The sequence below is a fragment of the Leucoraja erinacea genome, unplaced genomic scaffold (genome assembly GCF_028641065.1).
Source record: "Leucoraja erinacea ecotype New England unplaced genomic scaffold, Leri_hhj_1 Leri_86S, whole genome shotgun sequence".
In the NCBI taxonomy this organism is placed as follows: Eukaryota; Metazoa; Chordata; class Chondrichthyes; order Rajiformes; family Rajidae; genus Leucoraja; species Leucoraja erinaceus.
In genome coordinates this window covers 353,981-374,317 of record NW_026576806.1, presented here as the reverse complement: position 1 = coordinate 374,317, position 20,337 = coordinate 353,981, and positions in this window count along the sequence as shown.

Here is a 20,337-nt window from a genome sequence, read left to right as displayed (position 1 = left end):
CACTCCGTACACCCACAGATCTCCCGCTCGCAAATTAATCTCCCCACAACTAGCCCCCGCGACACACACACCACTTCCTATGCCACGCTCTGCCCACATACACCCTCCGCCCACCCATCCTCTTCCCACAGAGACACCCTCACGAAAACAATCACCCTACCCCCTCCCACTTCACTTTCGCCCACATACACATCTCCGCTAACATCCCACACCGCCCCGCCCCGCCCCGTCAATACCACCCCGGCCGCACACCCATACCTCCCACAACCCCGTTCCCCAACCTCACAGCCCCCTCCGCCGCCCTCAAACAGCGCTCTACCGCCCTCACAATCCCTCCACCCACAACCCCCTCATCTAACCCACCCCCTCCTCTGTAACAGGCACGCCGGGGAGATGCTAACTTAAGTCCGAATGGCCAGGTGTCAATGCGTTGTTGGCCATCTCCGCGATGCGACCTAGAATGAATTCAGTTCATCGCATACATTCGCACAATCACTAATGACGTAGCCTGACTTCGCTTTGCAGCCAGTTATCTTATTCAGACATTGCCAAATTATCCGTATGTCCTCGTGATTATACTGGGCCTCAGGTTTCGCCCAGTATTATCTCTTGGCATACTCGATGGCTGTGTGGTAATCGCAGCGGACATTCGTAACCTTCGTCCTTTGCCTATTATTTCCGCAATTAAGGACAGACCATTTTTGATATTCCACCAAATTGTAAAGCCTAGTAATTATTTTTTTGTTGAAAAGTGTTTGGAAATGTTGTCCAACTGCTATGTGTTTCCAAAATTTGCTCATATAATTTAGTATTTCGCCAAGTGAACCTAGAATCATACAACGATGTAGCACTGAAGCAGATCCTTCGAACCAGCAGGTCTCCACGTCCGATATAGCCCATCCCAGCCAATCTCTTTTGCCTACGTTTCGCAGATATCCATCTAAATTAATCCGAACGATGTGATTCTCCAATTTGATTTTAAATGTTATTATTTTACCATATACCATATGAGTGAAACCGTTATCCCTCGTGTACCAACTAAATCATTCCCCCTCACCGTAATTTTTTTCCCTTGTTCTAACGTAGCCCACCCTGGCTTTTCTATCTTCCTACCTTTCTATATATTCGACCTTTCCGCCTTGGTATACTACGCCTCCACACGATCAACTTTTCACCTCGATACTATTAACCATATAACCATATAACAATTACAGCACGGAAACAGGCCATCTCGACCCTTCCAGTCCGTGCCGAACACATAATCTCCCCAAGTCCCATATACCTGCGCTCAGACAATAACCCTCCATTCCCTTCCCATCCATATAACTATCCAATTTATTTTTAAATGATAAAAACGAACCTGCCTCCACCACCTTCACTGGAAGCTCATTCCACTCAGCTACCACTCTCTGAGTAAAGACGTTCCCCCTCATGTTACCCCTAAACTTCAGTCCCTTAATTCTCGTCATGTCCCCTTGTTTGAATCTTCCCTACTCTCAGTGGGAACAGCTTTTCCACGTCAACTCTGTCTATCCCTCTCATCATTTTAAAAACCTCTATCAAGTCCCCCCTTAACCTTCTGCGCTCCAAAGAATAAAGCCCTAACTTGTTCAACCTTTCTCTGTCACTTAGTTGCTGAAACCCAGGCAACATTCTAGTAAATCTCCTCTGTACTCTCTCTATTTTGTTGACATCCTTCCTATAATTAGGCAACGAAAATTGTACACCATACTCCAGAATTGGCCTCACCAATGCTTTGTACAATTTTAACATTACATCCCAACTTCTATACTATTACCTCGTGAATTTACACGCTGCAAGAACCAGGGGACCCAGTCTTAGAAAAAAGGGGTGGTCATTTAAGACTGAGGTGCGAAAACACATTTTCACCCAGAGAGTTGTGAATTCATGGAATTTCCTGCCACAGAGGGCAGTGGAGGCCAAATCACTGGATGGATTTAAGAGAGAGTTAGACAGAGGTCTAGGGGCTAGTGGAGTCAAGGGATATGGGGAGAAGGAAGGCACAGGTTATTGATAGGGGGCGATCAGCCATGAACACAATGAATAGCGGTGCTGGCTCGCAGGGCCGAATTGCCTCATCCTGCAACAAATTTTATGTTTCTATGTTTCTAAATGGCCACATTTCCTATATTTTTCATAATTGCCAATTGAGAATGTCCCGTGAAATACGATTGCTCAACTTGTGTAATGTGATTCAGATTCAGATTCAGATTCAACTTGTATTGTTATTGCGCAGTGTCCAGTACAGAGACAACGAAATGCAGTATCTCTGCAACGAAATATCTAACAATATATAATATAATGAATTAGGCTGTGACCAATACAACCACGTTTATTTATTGGTACTATTCTTCAGCGAACTGCTACACACGGACATATGTCAGTGAGCTGAGAAGCGGGATGATGTCCGTGGAGAAGACGCCGTGATTCCTAACGTGGTTTGCAGCACTTCATACGTTTAGCACACCGAATAGCTAACGTCTGCGCTCTCTGATGAACACAACGGTCTCTGCAATCTCCTCCTCTGCGTTTGCATTTTGCCTCTAGTCAAGAAAAAATGCATTGTCAAACATTCACGGAAGATGTAAAATTATGAATCATTATCCCCTGCTTTGAAGTAACATGCTTTGTGCTGAATTATTGCATTATTCAAGGTGACCATCTGTTCTGATAGGGATGTGATACCTTATGGCAAATCCACTTTATTCCATACACCAATCTGTTTCCTCATTCACACATCACTCTCGCACATTTAAGGAAGATATCTGGTAGACGTGCATACAGGTTATCGCGAATTCACCCATGTGCACTGCACTTCGCGGGAGAGCCGCGACTTGGGAACAGACGTTTGTTCCCTAATATCAGTCCAAAGTGGGGCTTATTGGACAAACTGTAAGGCGAATACATTTGACGAATTGCTCTATTACTGTACCTTCAGTGGCATGTCCTGGGGCTCGTTACAAACTCAAAAACAACAAGCAATAAATAATATACGGATTCGATCGTAATCTGATAATATCAGCAACTATTCTAACGATCCCACTCAAGCATTCAACTTAATGTTCGGACCGGACAAGCAAGAATGTTTAAGTCAAATATCTGGTACCGCTGGTATCGGTGGATTTTAAAACAAACACACACTCGTATCCAGCGAAGACGTACCATGACTTATGCTAGGCAATTTTCCTGCGACGAGTTGTGTCAACAAAATGATTCCAAAAATAAATAGAAGTGCTTTTCTCATTCTTTGCCCTTTGTTCAGGATAAAGCTGCCGACGGAGAATATTCTAAATCATATAGACTACGTTGCTGCATTTATACTGAGCATGTCTGGGCAGTGAGTTGTCAGTAATGGCTAGGTGGTGGTGAGAGTAAGGCGGGGAAATATAATTGTTTGATCCGGGAGCCGTCAACAAGTCTGAATATTCCACATTGGCTGCGTTCCTGCACGAATTGGCTGCCGGAGCAAACAGAATGAACAACAATATTTTGCGTTAGGACTCCAGTCCCGGAATGAAGCGGCAAACTGACGCCAAGCTGTTAGAAAGCTCTTACAGACACGTCTCCTATTATCCACACTGTATATTAACGATTTAGACAAAGGAATTAAACGTATCATCTCCATGTTTGCGGATGAAACAAAGCTGAGTAGCAGTGTGGGATGCGAGGAGAATGTTATGAGTCGACCGGGTGACTTAGATAGGTAGTGGAAGGTAAAACCTCCCTGGTGGAAAAAAAAACTGGGTGAAAAAAAGGTCTCACCTTCCACTACCTGCAAACTCCGGCAACTACCTTCAACTAACATCGCAAACGGCTTCGACTAAAACAATACCAAATTTTTTAAACTATTTTTAGTCGCGGCCGGTTTTGAATTTCTTGAAATAATCGCCGGAACATAGAACAAGCGGAAACCACTTTCGACCATTGGGGCCACCTCCGCGAACCTCCGGGAACCGCACGGAAACGTTGGATGAGGCCCAACGTCTCCAGAGGCTTCCGTTCAGGTTTCCTAAATGGGATATGGGCATTATATTAATGGGTAACCGTAAAATAAGACACATAATTGACAGTCACAATGGACGAGACTGAGAACGCTGTTCATATTAATACGTTCATGCAACATTCGATATATTTTATGGAATGCGGCTTGCTCCACGAACCTCTCCTAAAGTGAAATTAAATATTAGTTAATGCAAACTGAACTGCTACCGATGGCCAGTTTTTTTTAGTTTGTTTCAGTTAATGTTTTAAAGTATGACACTTCACACAGAGTGATTTATTTAATGCGATCGCATCATGATAAAGTACAATGTGTAACGTGCATCGGCGCCATGATTATTAATATAAACGGTAGACAGCTAGTGGATTGAGAATCGAGCCTTGCAACGCAAAGTAGGTGATAAGCTCCAATATACGAAGCCAGCCTCCATTACTAACATTTATATATAACAACCAGCCCATGTGTTAATCAAAGGGCACATTCAGCATGAATTCCATGTGACCTAAACGTCCGTTTTAGCGATCTTGCGAAATGTTGTCAAAGGCTTTGCTGAGATCCACGAAGACAACAATAACCGTCATGTTCTCGTTAATTTTATTGTTTATCCGTTCAAAACCATCCACTCAGTTATATGAACACGATATTCTATGCGAACAGTCTGTTCAGTCGCAGCCTCTTGATATAAAGATATATTCTGTCTGTCAGTATTTCTTCCCGTCACTGAACCACCATTGGTGTCCGGTTCACTGCCTGCTGTTTGCTGACATATCCCTGCATCCCTGCAGGTTCACATAAATAGCCAAAGTTCAGTCTTTCGTGAGATGTTTTAAATGTTTCATGAGCGTAGGATGATGTTCCACGGGCGACAAAAGAAACCAACATTGCATGTTGCTCTGCTTAACCTCAGCGCACGGATAGAGAAGCATTTCGCATTCAGTTTTGCGTTCCGTCCAAATAGACATAAAGTATTACAGGTGGGATTCGTAAATAACGTTTATTTCTGCAACCTGTACAAATAGAACACCGATTTTCTAGCTATTCTTCATTATGTAGCAGCACGGCGTAATTGATTATTATTATTCCATGGTAGACCAGTGAGATGACATATGTACATGTACCCCCCCCCCATGTCGTTTTTACCAACGCAACTGCTGAACGCACAAGAGAGGTCTGGACATATGCTGGGAACATTGTATTTCTGACTTTTTCTAGAGCCATGACAAGCGTGACATAAAATCTGCCCGCAATGTAGTACTCAAGGTGCGGGAGCGCTCACATGAGCATGTTTGCAGGCAATTCGGCCCGATTGAAATTCGAGTTATGAAGAGGAGATGAAAAGTGGTGCTGTGATGTCGGGCTATAATTCATCTTTCTGAGCGATTGGTTATCGGGTAGCATCCGCTTGAATGAAGTATGGAACGTGAAGGAAAGCACGTGCAACGCCTACATTCTATTGTTGAACATTGTTTCTTGTGTCATCCTTCTCTACTCGAATATGTGCTAGTGCACGAATCGACGAACTTTGCCCATTCAGTTGTACGTTCCATCAAGGTCAAACTAAAATATAACAATGAAAGGCTGAAGTGGCAGTGATGCAGCTGAACAAATGGGATTATGAAGGAATGAGAGAGGAGCTGGCCAAGGTAGACTGTAAAGATATACTAGCATGAATGACTGTGGAACAGCAATGGCAGGAATTTCTGGGCATACTCCGGAACACACAGGATCATTCCATTCCAAAAAGGAAGACAGATTCTAAGGGGAGTGGGGGCAACTCTAGCGGTAGATTAAAACTAAAATAAAATATGTATAACACAGCAAAGAGGAGCTGAAAGCCAGAAGATTGGAAAACTTTCATAGGACAACAGAATGAAACAAAACGGGCAATACAGGCTGAAAAGTGAAGTACGAAGGGAAGCTGACCTGGAATATAACGAAGCGTCTTTAGATATGACAACCGGCAAAAGAGTAGCAAATTTAAATGAGTGTCCCTTGAAGGCAGACACGGGTGAAATATTATTCGAAACAAGGAAATGGCAGAAGAGTTGAAGAGGTACTTCATGTCTGTTTTCACTAAGAGGACACAAACAATACTGAGAAGTACTGGAGGACAGAGGATCAATGGGGGTAGAGGAACGGAAATACATTTTCATTGGGCGATAAATCGTATTGGGTAGGTTAATGGGACTTGTTTTTATTTTTTTAATTAGAAGTACGGTAAATTACAATACTACACAACACATATATCTTACTACATTTTTTGTACCGCTTCTATTTTGAGCTTTAAGAAAAAGATAGAAGTAAAGAAAGTAAATAAAGTGCGTAAGAGTCGTGAAGGTGCAGGAGAGTGTTGAGAAAAGAAAGCCCCTTAGAAAAGAAGTTAGAGAACGAAGTAAAGAAATAAAGAAGACCCTAGAAAAGAAAGAAAAAGAAAGGAGAAACAATCGCTCTATTATAACATTAAACTCCGCAGAAAGGGGACTACCAACCAAGTATGTTTTTGTTCTTTTGTTTTTTGTTTTTTTGTTTTTTTACCCCCCCGTTGCCAGATCCTGGTACCTTTTATTTATTTATTTATTTATTTATTTGTTCATCACTATTGCACCTTATGCTTGTAATAGTTCTAAAAATGTAGACCACGTCTTTTGGAAGTGGTCTGGTTTGCTTGCTAAGAGGAATCTCATCTCTTCCAGATGTAGTGTTTCAAACACATTTGTATTGTTGGTGTAGGCGCATTTTTCCAGAATTTAAGTATGAGCTTTTTTTCCCATTATTAGCCCGTAATTGAGTAAATTCTTCTGAAACACGTTTAGTTCCGGGTTACCTTCCGATATTGCAAAAATTATCCATTCTGGTTTTGGTATCAGTTTTATTTTAATTAATTTTGTAAAGATGTCAATATTTCATTCCGGAATTTTTGTATTTTCATACAAAAAAAACAAAAGAGTGCGCTGTGGTAGCCTCTTGACACAGACATTGATCACAAATGGGTGAGATATCAGGGAAGAGTTTATTTATTTTAGTTTTTGAATAATATAGTCTATGTAATGTTTTGAATTGGATGTGAGTATGTCGTACGTTGATCGGGCATTTATGCACCTGTAACAAGTGATTATCCCAGCTCCCTTTTGAAATTTTTATAGCTAATTCTTGTTCCCAGTCTCTTCTAATTCCATCAGTTGTGGGCATTTCTATATTTAAGATGATGTTATATAAGTACGATATTAGATTCGCTGATTCCGCCTTTGTCTTCATTGCTTCATCCAATAAGTCTGTAGGCATATTATGATAGTCCTTTGTGTATTTTTTCAGATGATCACGAATTTGAAGATATTTAAAATATTGATTATTTTTCAAATTAGATTTCAGTTGTAGTTGTGGAAATGATAGTAATTTTCCCAATTCATACAGATCTCCGAGCGTTTTGATTCCCATTCTTTCCCATTGTATAAATGATTTGTCTATAATTGATGGTTTAAACGATGGATTAATAACTACAGGGTATTGGTATTTTTTGTTTCGTTTTTATGTAGTTTTTTTTTGGCGGGGTATGTGTGTGTGTGGGGGGGGGGGGGGTGGGGTGGGGGTAACTTTAAAATATTTCTCCTGCACGGGAGACCCGACCTTTTCTTTGTCGGGTCTCCGTGTCGTTGGGGCTGCGACGTGGAGCGGCCTCCAACAGGAACGACCTGGGGTTCCAGCTGCGGAGCTGCCGACTACTCACCATCACGGGGCTGGCCGAGTCCGGAGCGGGTGGAGCGGTGGTTGAGCGCCGCTGCGACCCGACCCTCGGAGATCCGGAAGCTGCAACTGCGGGTCTGGCGGACGGCGGCATCGGGAGCCCGCGGGTCCCTGTTGGGAGACCGCTTTTCGGGGCTTCCGCAAGGGCGACTTATCCCGCTCGAGTTGCGGGGTTGAAGAGCACCTGAGCGGGGCCTTACATCACCGCCCCGCGCGGCTTGGAATGGCCGCGGGACTTTGCGAGCGCACGCCGGGGGCTCTAACAACTAGACCCGATGTGCGACATTGCATCACCCGGCGTGGCTTTAATTGCCGCGGGACAATCGCCATCGCCAGCCGGGGGCTTTGACTTTCACTCTGACTCTGACATCGGGGGGGGGGGAGGGGGGGAGTGCAATGGAGAGATAAGCTTTTTTGCCTTCCATCACAACGATGTGATGGATGTTTGTGTAACTGTGTTGTGTCTCGGGACTTTTTTTGTTTTGTAATGTATGGCTGCCGAAACGACATTTCGTTTGGACCTCAAGGGGTCCAAGTGACAAATAAATTCCATTGTATTGTAAAAGAGATAGGTTTCTTAATTTTAGATTCTGTTTTATTTGTTTCCATGTTCTCACGGAAGGTTCAATGGTTGGGGATTAATGGAGGAGTAGCAAGATAGATTCAACAGTGACTGAATGGGAGATGACAGAGAGTAATGGTGGATGGTTGTTTGTCAGGTCGGAGGCCAGTGACTAGTGGGGTGCCACAGGGATCTGTGTTGGGTCCACTGTTGTTTGTCATGTACATCAATGATCTGGATGATGGTGTGGTAAATTGGATTAGTAAGTATGCAGATGATACTAAGATAGGTGTGGTTGTGGATAATGAAGTAGATTTTCAAAGTCTACAGAGAGATTTATGCCAGTTGGAAGAGTGGGCTGAAAGATGGAAGATGGAGTTTAATGCAGATACGTGTGAGGTGCTACATCTTGGCAGGACAAATCAAAATAGGACGTACCTGGTAAATGGTAGGGAATTGAAGAATGCAGATGAACAGAGGGATCTGTGAATAACTGTGCACAGTTCCCTGAAAAGTGGAATCTCATGTATATAGGGTGGTAAAGAACGCTTTTGGTGTGCTGGCCTTTATAAATCAGAGCATTGAGTTTAGAAGTTGGGGTGTAATGTTAAAGTGTACAAGGCATTGGTGAGGCCAATTTTGGAGTATGGTGTACAATTTTGGTCGCCTAATTATAGGAAGGATGTCAACAAAATAGAGAGAGTACAGAGGAGATTTAGTAGAATGTTGCCTGGGTTTCAGCAACTAATTTACAGAGAAAGGTTGAACAAGTTAGGGCTTTATTCTTTGGAGCGCAGAAGATTAAGGGGGGACTTGATAGAGGTCTTTAAAATGATGAGAGGGATAGACAGAGTTGACGTGGATACGATTTTCCCACTGAGAGTAGGGAAGGTTCAAACAAGGGGATATTAATTGAGAATTAAGAGACAGAAATTTAGGGGTAACATGAGGGGGAACGTCTTTACTCAGACAGTGGTGGCTGTGTGGAATGAGCTTCCAGTGAAGGTGGTGGAGGCAGGTTCGTTTTTATCATTTAAAAATAAATTGGATAGTTATATGGACGGGAAATGTATGGAGGGTTATGGTCTGAACGCAGGCGTATGGGACTAGGGGAGAATACGTGTTCGGCACGGACTAGAAGAGTCGAGATGGCCTGTTTCCGTGCTGTAATTGTTATATGGTTATATATGGTTATATGGTTCTAATTGTGCTATGTATAATTTGATTTTTATTATAATTTTTGTTATTCAGATGTATTGGTGAGTGGAGAGTCGCTCCTATATTACACGGAGAGCAGTCCTCTCTTTCCATTACCATCCAGTCCACCTGCTGGGCAATATTGTCCAGCAGGTGAATCATATTTTTAATATTTACTGCCCAATTATAATACATCAAAGTTAGGGAGCGCTAAACCACCCAACTATTTTCGTTTATTAAGGCGTGCTCTTTGTATTCTATGGGAATTATAATCCCATATACAATTTGTAATGTCTGAGTCCAATCATTTGGGACTTAAGGATGATAAATCCCAGGGGCCTGATGGACTGCATCCCAGGGTCCTCAGGGATGTGAATCTAGAAATGGTGGAAACATTGGTGATCATTTCCCAATGTTCCCAATAGATTCAGGATCAGTTCTTGTGGATTGGAGAATACCTAATGTTATCCCACTTCTGAAGAAAGGAGCGTGGGAGAAAACGGGATATTACAGATGTTAGCCTGAATCAGGTGTTGGGAAAGATGCTGGAATCAATTTTGAACGAGGTAATAATGGGGCATTTGTATAGCAGTAAAATGATTAGTCCAAGTCAGCATGGATTTATGAAAGGAAAATTACGCCTGACTAATCTTCTGCAATATTTTGAGGACTTGACAAGCAAAACCGATGAAGGGGAGCCAGTGGATGTAGTGTATCTAGACTTTCAGAACACTTTTGATAAAGTTCCGCACGGGAAACTGGTGACTAAAATTACAGCACATGGTAGGTGTTCACGTCGCTAGAAAATTGTTTGGCAGACAGGAAACAAAGATTAGGAATAAACGGGTCATTCTCAGAATGGCAGGCAGTGGCGTGTGGAGTGCGGCAAGGCTCGGTTTTGGGGCCGCAACTGTTTACCTTATAGATGAATGATTTGGAAGACGGAATTAGGAGCAACACTGGCAAGTTTGCGGATGGCACAAAGCAGGATGGCAGTGTGAACTGTGAGGAGGATGTTAGGACGTTGCAGGGTGACCTGGACAGGTTGAGTGAAAGTGCATATGCGTGGCAGATACAGTTTAATATAGATAAATGTGAGGTTATCAACTTTGGCGGCAAAAACAAGGTGGCCGATTATTATCTTAATGGGGTTAGGTTAGGTAAGGGGGCGAGACCCGGGTGTCCTTGTACACCGGTCACTGCAAGTTGGTGTGCAGGTGCAGCAGGCAGTGAGGAAAGCTAATGGAATGTTGACCTTCATAACAAGATGATTTCAGTATAGGAGTAAATACGTTCTTCTGCAGTTGTATAACGCTCTGGCGAGACCACATATGTAGTATTGTGCGCAGTTTTGGTCTACTAATTTGAGGAAGAACATCCATGTGATTGTGGCAGTGCAGCGTAGGTTTACGAGATTGATCCCTGGGATGGCGGGACTGTAATATGAGAAAAGACTGAAAAGACTAGGCTTGTATTCACTGGAGTTTAGAAGGATGAGGGAGGTTCTTACAGAAACATATACAATTATAAAATAACTGGACAAGCAAGATGCAGGAAAAATGATCCCAATGATGGGCGAGTCCATACCAGGGGCCATGAGATTTTTTGTCAGTCATACCAAAAAAGCAACACGACACACAACGACAACAATAAAATAAAATAAACATCCACCACTGCGCAATTTCATGCAAGAAAATAACGTATTATCGTCGCTCCTCATTTCCTCTGCGTTCGGGGCAGTCGCACCTTCCACAGTGGAGGCAGCCGACCGTCGCAGCTCCAGCGTCGGGTCGGTCGAAGATATTTCGGTTGTACCAGGGAAAGCATTTTGTCAATATCCACCAAAGCTTGGTTTGGTAACAGCTCCATCCATGACCGCAAGAAATTGCAACTAATTGATTACACAGCCCAGATTATCATACCGGCCAACCTCCCTTCCATTGCCTCAATCAAGGATGTCACATCCTGCTCTCTCCGTCCTCTCCACGCTCCTATCAGGCAAAAAGCGTAGACTGGTGAAACCGCAAAGTCCAGATTATGAACAGTGTTTCCCAGTTGTTATCAGGCGACTGAATCATCCTTCCTCAACTGGAGGCAGTCATGAACATTTTTGTATTGTATTGTATTGTTTTTTGGTTTTTGTTTATTTTATTAGAAGTTAGTACAATACAAAGCAATACAGTGGGACCTAATTTTAGGTGCCAACTATGTCATAACGTAATTGTACATTCTATGTACAACCTCTAGTTTTATGTTTTTGAAAAGAAAATAAGAAAGACAAGAAGAAGAGGAAAAAAATTGGAGAAGAGAAAAAGAGGAAAAAATAGAGAGTAGAAAATAAAAAAAAGTGAAGTGAGTGTATAAGAAAAGAAAAAAATGGGAAGTAGAAATAGGAGAAAAATACCCTTAAAAGATAAAATTTCAAATCTTTATTCGGAGATGTAACTCTATCCACGACCTGACCTGAAATCAGTAATCTTTACGGTACCGCTGCATCACATGATTCCAAAAAGTCGATAAAAGGGGACCAACTCCTTAAAAATTGATATGTATCTATTAGTCGGAGTCTCATTTCTTCAAGGCGTGCTATGTCCATCATATTCCTACTACACATTTTAACAGTTGAAATAGCTGTATTTTCCCAAAATTTAAGTATAATTTCCAATTAAAATTTCCATAATTAAAAAAAACGTTTTGATACATATTTAAATTGATATATTCTACTATTATTTTAAATATAATCCATTCTGTATTAGGTTCTATTCTTGACTTGAAAAGCTTTGTAAATATATCAAATACTGGACTAAGTGGGACCCGTTGGGTCCCAGCATCACACGGGAGGGCTGGACACCCTACACAATATTCCACCTCTCCACCAATTCCAATATTGATGGCCAGATGGGGGGGGTGGACTTGCTTTTGCGCCAGTATGAGTGTTGTGGGCCGAATGTACTGGTTTCCAGAGGGCTAGTATTGAGTTTGTGGGCCAAATGGATTTTTGGCCTGGCAGCACAGTCACTGAGGGCCGGCAGCTCAGTCACTGAGGCATGGCAGTACAATCATTCGGACCTGGCAGGCTGGCGGCTGAGAAACTGCCAGAAATTCTGCCCAAAACAGGTGACAGACTGTAAGGGAGAAGGGGAAGAGGGTGGACTGAATGGATTATTGGGCTGGCAGTTCAGTCACTTACAGCTGGTGGGCTGGCAGTTCACTAACTCACGGCTCATGGGCTGGCAGGGCAGTCGCTCACACCTGGTACTCTGGCAGTTCACTCAGTCACCCCACTAACCTTCAACCACCTCCCCACTCTGCTCCTTGCCATTCCCCTCCCACCCACACATTCAGTGCATCCCCCCACAACCTCACCCCCCCATGCACTCTTCGTGGCTCTCCCACAGAGCAGCCATTCCTGCCTATTAGGTTCTATTGTGATGAAGACCACGCAGCATTAAAATGGCAAAAAGGTTTTATTAAAGTTTAAAATGTGAATGACTCTTAAAATATAAGAATAATTTAAATTTTAAATATGAGATTTATTAAGTTTTTACTTGTTGTGTCTTGTTGCGTCTTGTTGTGTTCCACTGCCTCTTGATGACCATTTCCTGTTGATAAAAAGAGACAATTTTAATATAGAGAAAGTCAGCGGTCAAATTTTAAGAATGAAAATCTGAGAATATCTCAGAAGTCATAATTCAACGAAGCACGCTATTAATGACAACATTCTTGGGTGATGTTCCATCCTTCAGGAAACCTTTGACATTTCCCTTAATATTTCTGTTGAGCTAGTGTGTTGGGCCTAAGGTACTGGTTTCTAGAGGGCTAGTATGGAGTTTGTCTGCTGAATGGATTTTTGGTTTGGCAGCTCAGTCAATGAGGCCTGTATTGGCAGGGGGGTGGGGGGGGGGGGGGGGGGGGGGGGGGGGGGGGGGGGGGGGGGGGGGGGGGGGGGGGGGGGGGGGGGGGGGGTGGGGGGGGGGGGGGGGGGGGGGGGGGGGGGGGTCAAACGCTTAGTCTTGCTGAAGACATCTGGAAGAGTTCTGTCCACAACTTCAAAGCATTCTCTCCTAATCATTAGACATTAATCCCAAAAAATGACTTTCACTTCCCTCGTGAAATTGCCGTCGTAGAGTTCTTCTCGATGTTGCACAATGTATCCTCGGCCACTTGGATGGGTATCTTGAATCGAGAATGTGTAGTTCTTCCACCAGTCAGAAATGTAGTTGCTATCCCAGAGGATGCTACAGCGATAGCCACATCAACTTGACCTCTAACATTTCCTGACATGATGTTGAAAAAACACCCGAAAGACAATTTCAGTTGTTAATGAACACTGAAGATTTGGTGCAAAACATTTTTTTGAGGTGGGGGCTGTCAGCGTGGGGTGGGGGTGGTAAACATTGTGCAGCCAAGGGAGGGGCACAGCTTCAGGTGGGGGTTCTCGTGAGCTGATGAGAAATGGGGGCGGGCGGCTCATGCAGGGGATGAGGGCAGCTTCAGTAGGGGGTGCATCCTATAGCCAGGCGGTGGGAAGCATCTTGAGGTGGGGGATGTCAGTGGAGGAGAAGGGGCAGTGAGTGATTTACTTATGACCTGTGGACTCACTCACTGCCTTGGGATTAACTCATGCCCTTTAGACTGACTGACTCTCACGGCTTGTGGACTGACTGATGCCCGACTTCTGGAGTCACGTCCGACTTTTGTTATCTGAAAACGGTAACATCTACATTGAGGAACAGCTTCTTCCTGACAGCCATCACGATATAAAACATAATTTTTCAGCTCTGAACTACGAAATACTATATTATTTCACACACACACACACACACACACACACACACACACACACACACACACACACACACACACACACACACACACACACACACACACACACACACACACACACACACACACACACACACACACACACACACACACACACACACACACACACACACACACACACACACACACACACACATATATATTCACACGCACTCACACACATATGCACACACACTCACATACACATATATTCATACACACATATTCACTCACACACAAATTCAGATACACACACACATATCTACACACACGCACACACATATTCACACGCACACACATTATCATACACATTATCATACGCACACACAGACTCATTCACGCACACACACACTCAATGACACACACATTCACTCAAAGACCCACACACACATAGGCTCATGCACACACACACACGGACTCACTCACACCCACACACACACACACACAGACTCAATCACAAACACATACACAGACTCATCACCCTCCTCAAGACGCTGCCCTATAGGTGGTAAATGTCGTGCAGCCAAGGGCAGCTTCAGGCGGGGGTTGTCGTGCACTGATGAGAAGGGGGTGGGGTGTCCTCATGCAGGGGATGTGGACGGCTTCAGCAGGGGGCCATATAGCATGTCAGAGGCAGCGTCTTGCGGTGGGGGATGTCAGTGGAAGAGGGGGGCAGTGAGCGATTTACTCATCACCTGTGGACTCACTCACTGCCTTGGGATTAACTCATGGCTTTCGGACTGACTCACAGCTTGTGGACTGACTGATACTCGACTTCTGGAGTCACGTCCGACTTTTGTAAACTGAAAACTGTAACATCTACATTGAGGAACAGCTTCTTCCTGACAACCATCACGCTATTAAACATAACAGATAAGCTCTGAACTACGAAATACTATATTTCACACACACACCCATATATATTCACATGCACTCACACAAATACACACACACACTCACACACACTTGCAAATGTATTCATACCCCTTGAACTTTTCCACATTTTGTCCCGTTGCCACCACAAACGTAAATGTATTTTATTGGGATTTTATGTGATAGACCAACACAAAGTGGCGCATAATTATGAAGTGGAAGGAACATGATACATGGTTTTCAATTTTTTTTACAAATAACAAACTGAAAAGTGTGGCGTGCAAAAGTATTCAACCCCTTTTACTCTGATACCCCTAAATAAAATCCAGTGCAACCAATTGCCTTCAGAAGTCACCTAATTAGTAAATAGAGTCCACTTGTGTGTAATCTAATCTCAGTATAAATACAGCTGTTCTGTGAAGGCCTCAGAGGTTTGTTAGAGAACATTAGTGAACAAACAGCATCATGAAGCCCAAGGAACACACCAGACAGGTCAGGGATAATGTTGTGGAGAAGTTTAAAGCAGGGTTAGGTTATTAAAAAATATCCCAAGCTTTGAACATCTCACGGAGCACTGTTCAATCCATCATCCGAAAATGGAAAGAGTATGGAACCACATAACCATATAACCATATAACCATATAACCATATAACAATTACAGCACGGAAACAGGCCATCTCAACCCTTCTAGTCCGTGCCGAACACGTATTCTCCCCTAGTCCCATATACCTGCGCTCAGACCATAACTCTCCATACCTTTCCTGTGCATCTAACTATCCAATTTATTTTTTATTAACAACTGCAAACCTACACAGGCATGGCCGCCCACCTAAACTGACAGGCCGGGCAAGGAGAGCATTGGTCAGAGAAGCAGCCAAGAGGCCCATGGTAACTCTGGAGGAGCTGCAGAGATCCACAGCTCAGGTGGGAGAATCTGTCCACAGGACAACTATTAGTCGTGCACTCCACAGATTCGGCCTTTATGGAAACGTGACAAGAAGAAAGCCATTGTTGAAAAAAAGCCATAAGAAGTCCCGTTTGCAGTTTGCCACACGCCATGTGGGGGACACAGCAAACATGCGGAGGAAGGTGCTCTGGTCGGATGAGATCAAAATTGATGTTTTTGGCCTAAATGCAAACGCTATGTGTGGCGGAAAACTAACACTGCACATCACCCTGAACACACAGTCCCCACTGTGAAACATGTTGGTGGCAGCATCATGCTGTGGGGATGCTTTTCTTCAGCAGGGACAGGGAAGCTTGTCAGAGTTGATGGGAAGATGGATGGAGCCGAATACAGGGCAATATTGGAAGAAAACCTGTTAGAGTCTGCAATAAGACTTGGGACTGGGGGCGGAGGTTCACCTTCCAGCAGGACAACGACCCTAAACATACAGCCAGAGCAACAATGGAATGGTTTAGATCAAAGCATATCCATGTGTTAGAATGGTCCAGTCAAAGTCCAGACCTAAATCCAAATGAGAATCTCTGGCAAAACTTGAAATTTGTTGTGTACAGACGCTCTCCATTCAATCTGACTGAGCTTGAGATATTTTGCTAAGAAGAATGGGCAAAATTGTCTTTCTCTCTATGTGCAAAGCTGGTAAAGACGTACCCCAAAAAACTTGAAACTGTAATTTGCACGCCACACTTTTCAGTATTTTATTTGTAAAAAAAATGGAAAACCATGTATCATTTTCCTTCCACTTCACAATTATGCACCACTTTGTATTGGCCTATCACATAAAATGCCAATAAAATACATTTACGTTTGTGGTTGTAACGTGACAAAATGTGGAAAAGTCCAAGGGGTATGAATACTTTTGCAAGCCACTGTATATTACAATTGTCTCTTTTTTATCAACGGGAAATCGCCCTCAAGTGGCAGTGAGGAGCAGATCAAAAGAGGCACAACAAGAAAAACATAATAATTCTCATCTTTAACATTTAGTTTGTTCATATATTTTAAGAGTAATCCAAAATTTAAACTTTAATAAATCCTTTTCCACTTTACGTGCTTGCGTGTTCTTCGTGTTGTCCAACTGCTATGTGTTTCGAAGCAGGTCTGGGTTGTCCAACTGCTATGTTTTTAACGAGGCAGGTCTGCACGTCCAATATACCCGATCCCAGCCAATCCCTTTTGTCGCGTTTCGCAGATATCCATCTAAATTAATCAGAACCATGTGGTTCTTCAATATAATTTTAAATTTTATTATTTTACTATACTCCATATGAGTGAAACCGTAATCCCTCGTGTACCAACTAAATCATTCCCCCTCACTGGGAGGGGAATGGCAAGCTGCAGAGTGGGGGTGAAGAGAGGAGGGGTGACTGAATGAACTGGCAGCGTACCAGGCGTGAGTGACTGCACTGCCAGCCCACCAGCCATGAGTATGTGAACTGCCCGTTTACCAGCTGTGAGTGACTGCACTGCCAGCCCACCAGCCGTGAGGAAATCAACTGCCAGCCCGCCATATGTAAGTGATTGAACTGCCAGTCCAGCAGCCGTGAGTGACTGCACTGCCAGCCCACCAGCCATGAGTATGTGAACTGCCCGTTCACCAGCTGTGAGTGACTGAACTGCCAGCCCACATGCCGTGAGTGACTGCACTGCCAGCCTGCCAACTGTAAGTGACTGCACTGCCAGACTGCCAGCCCAGCAGCCCTGAGTAAGTGAACTGCCAGCCATCCATCCACGACTCACTTAACTGCCAGCACAATAATCCATTCAGTCCAGCCTCTCGCCCTTCTCTCACAGAGTCTGTCACCTCTTTTGGGCATAATTTCTGGCAGTTTCTCAGCTGCAAGCCTGCCAGGTCTGAGTTATTATACTGCCAGGACTTAGTGACTGAGCTGCCAGCCCAATAATCCATTCGGCACACAATGTGCATACTAGCCCTCATGAAACCAGACCGTTCGGCCAACAACACCCAGAGCGCTCCAGCGCTCCAGAAAGCTACCCCCCCCCCCCCCCCCCCCACCACACTGGCCAGCAATATTGGAAATGGTGGAGAGGTTTAGTATTGCGTTGGTTGACCAGGCCTCCCGTGTGATGCAGGGACACAACGGTCCCACTTAATCTAGAACATTACTAAAGCTCGGATCTATTTATCTTCCGGATTACGCGGTATTTCCATTTGTGTATAGTCGATACACGATAGCGACACAATTTTTCGCCAGCCCAACTGACGTTCCGATCGATAGAATGTCGTAAAAGGTAGCGAGGTTTAAATATCTTAAAAATCCGCTCGTGGGCAGATCGATCTCTTCATCTGTCATGCCCGGAACTGTCCGCCCCTTACCGAGCCATCGCGACTTTACTGCAGCTGAGGATGGCCGAAGGAGGTCTCCAACTGGACACAGTTTTCGGAGGGACCCGAAGCGACTCAAATTAGACTAGCCCGAACAAGCCCAGCCCGAACCAGCCCTGCGTCGAAAACCCAGCCCAGAGTCGGAGACTCAGCCCAGAGTCGGAGACCCAGCCGGCGTCTGAGACGCGACCCAGCCCAGCGCCGGTGATCCGACCCAGCCAAGCGATTGACACCCCACCCTGCCCGGCATCAGAGCCCAGCGTCGGAGACCCAGCTGAGACCAGCGCAGCCCAGCGCAGGAAACCCAGCTCAGACGGGAATCGGAGACCCAGCCTAGCCCAGCAGAGTTGGAGACGCAGCCCAGCTCATACCAGCCGACGTCGGAGATCCAGCCGAGCACCCCTCAGACCAGCCCACAGTCGGAGACACAACACATCCCAGCCAGGAGTGTGAGATTTCGCCCATGCCGTCATACGGAAAGCGGAGCCTATGATCTCCATATAACCATATCATATAACCATATAACAATTACAGCACGGAACCCTCCAGTCCTTTCCCGTCCATATAACTATCTAATTTATTTTTAAATTATAAAAACGAACCTGCCTCCATCACCTTCACTGGGAGCTCATTCCACACAGCCACCACTCTCTGAGTAAAGAAGTTCCTCCTCATGTTACCCCTAAACTTCAGTCCCTTAATTCTCAAGTCATGTCCCCTTGTTTCAATCTTCCCTACTCTCAGTGGGAAAAGCTTATCTACGTCAACTCTGTCTATCCCTCTTATCATTTAAAGATCTCTATCAAGTCCCCACTTAACCTTCTCCGCTCCAAAGAATAAAGCCCTAACTCGTTCAACCTTTCTCTGTAACTAAGTTGATAAATTTCCTCTGTACTCTCTCTATTTTGTTGACGTCCTTCCTATAATGAGGCGACCAAAATTGTACACCATACTCCAGAATTGGCCTCACCAATGCCTTGTACAATTTTAACATTACATCCCAACTTCTATACTCAATGTTCTGATTTATAAAGGCCAGCAATCACACCAAAAGCTTTCTTTACCACCCTATCTACGTGAGATTCCACTTTCAGGGAACTGTGCACAGTTATTACCAGATCTTTCTGTTCACCTGCATTCTTCAATTCCCTACCATTTACCATGTACGTCATATTTTAATTTGTCCTGCCAAGATGTAGCACCTCACACTTATCAGCATTAAACTCCATGTGCCATCTTTCAGCCCACTCTTCCAACTGGCATAAATCTCTCTGTAGACTTTGAAAATCTACTCATTATCCACAACCCCACCTATCTTAGTATCATCTGCATACTTACTAATCCAATTTGCCACACCATCATCCAGCTGATTGATGTACATGACAAACAACAGTGGATAGTATTATTTTTACATTCTGTATAGAAACATAGAAACATAGAAATTAGGTGCAGCAGTAGGCCATTCGGCCCTTCGAGCCTGCACCGCCATTCAATATGATCATGGCTGATCATCCAACTCAGTATCCCGTACCTGCCTACTCTCCATACCCTCTGATCCCCTTAGCCACAAGGGCCACATCTAACTCCCTCTTAAATATAGCCAATGAACTGGCCTCGACTACCCTCTGCGGCAGAGAGTTCCAGAGATTCACCACTTTCTGTGTTCTTCTCATCTCGGTTTTAAAGGATTTCCCCCTTATCCTTAAGCTGTGACCCCTTGTCCTGGACTTCCCCAACATCGGGAGCAATCTTCCTGCATCTAGCCTGTCCAACCCCTAAAGAATTTTGTAAGTTTCTATAAGATCCT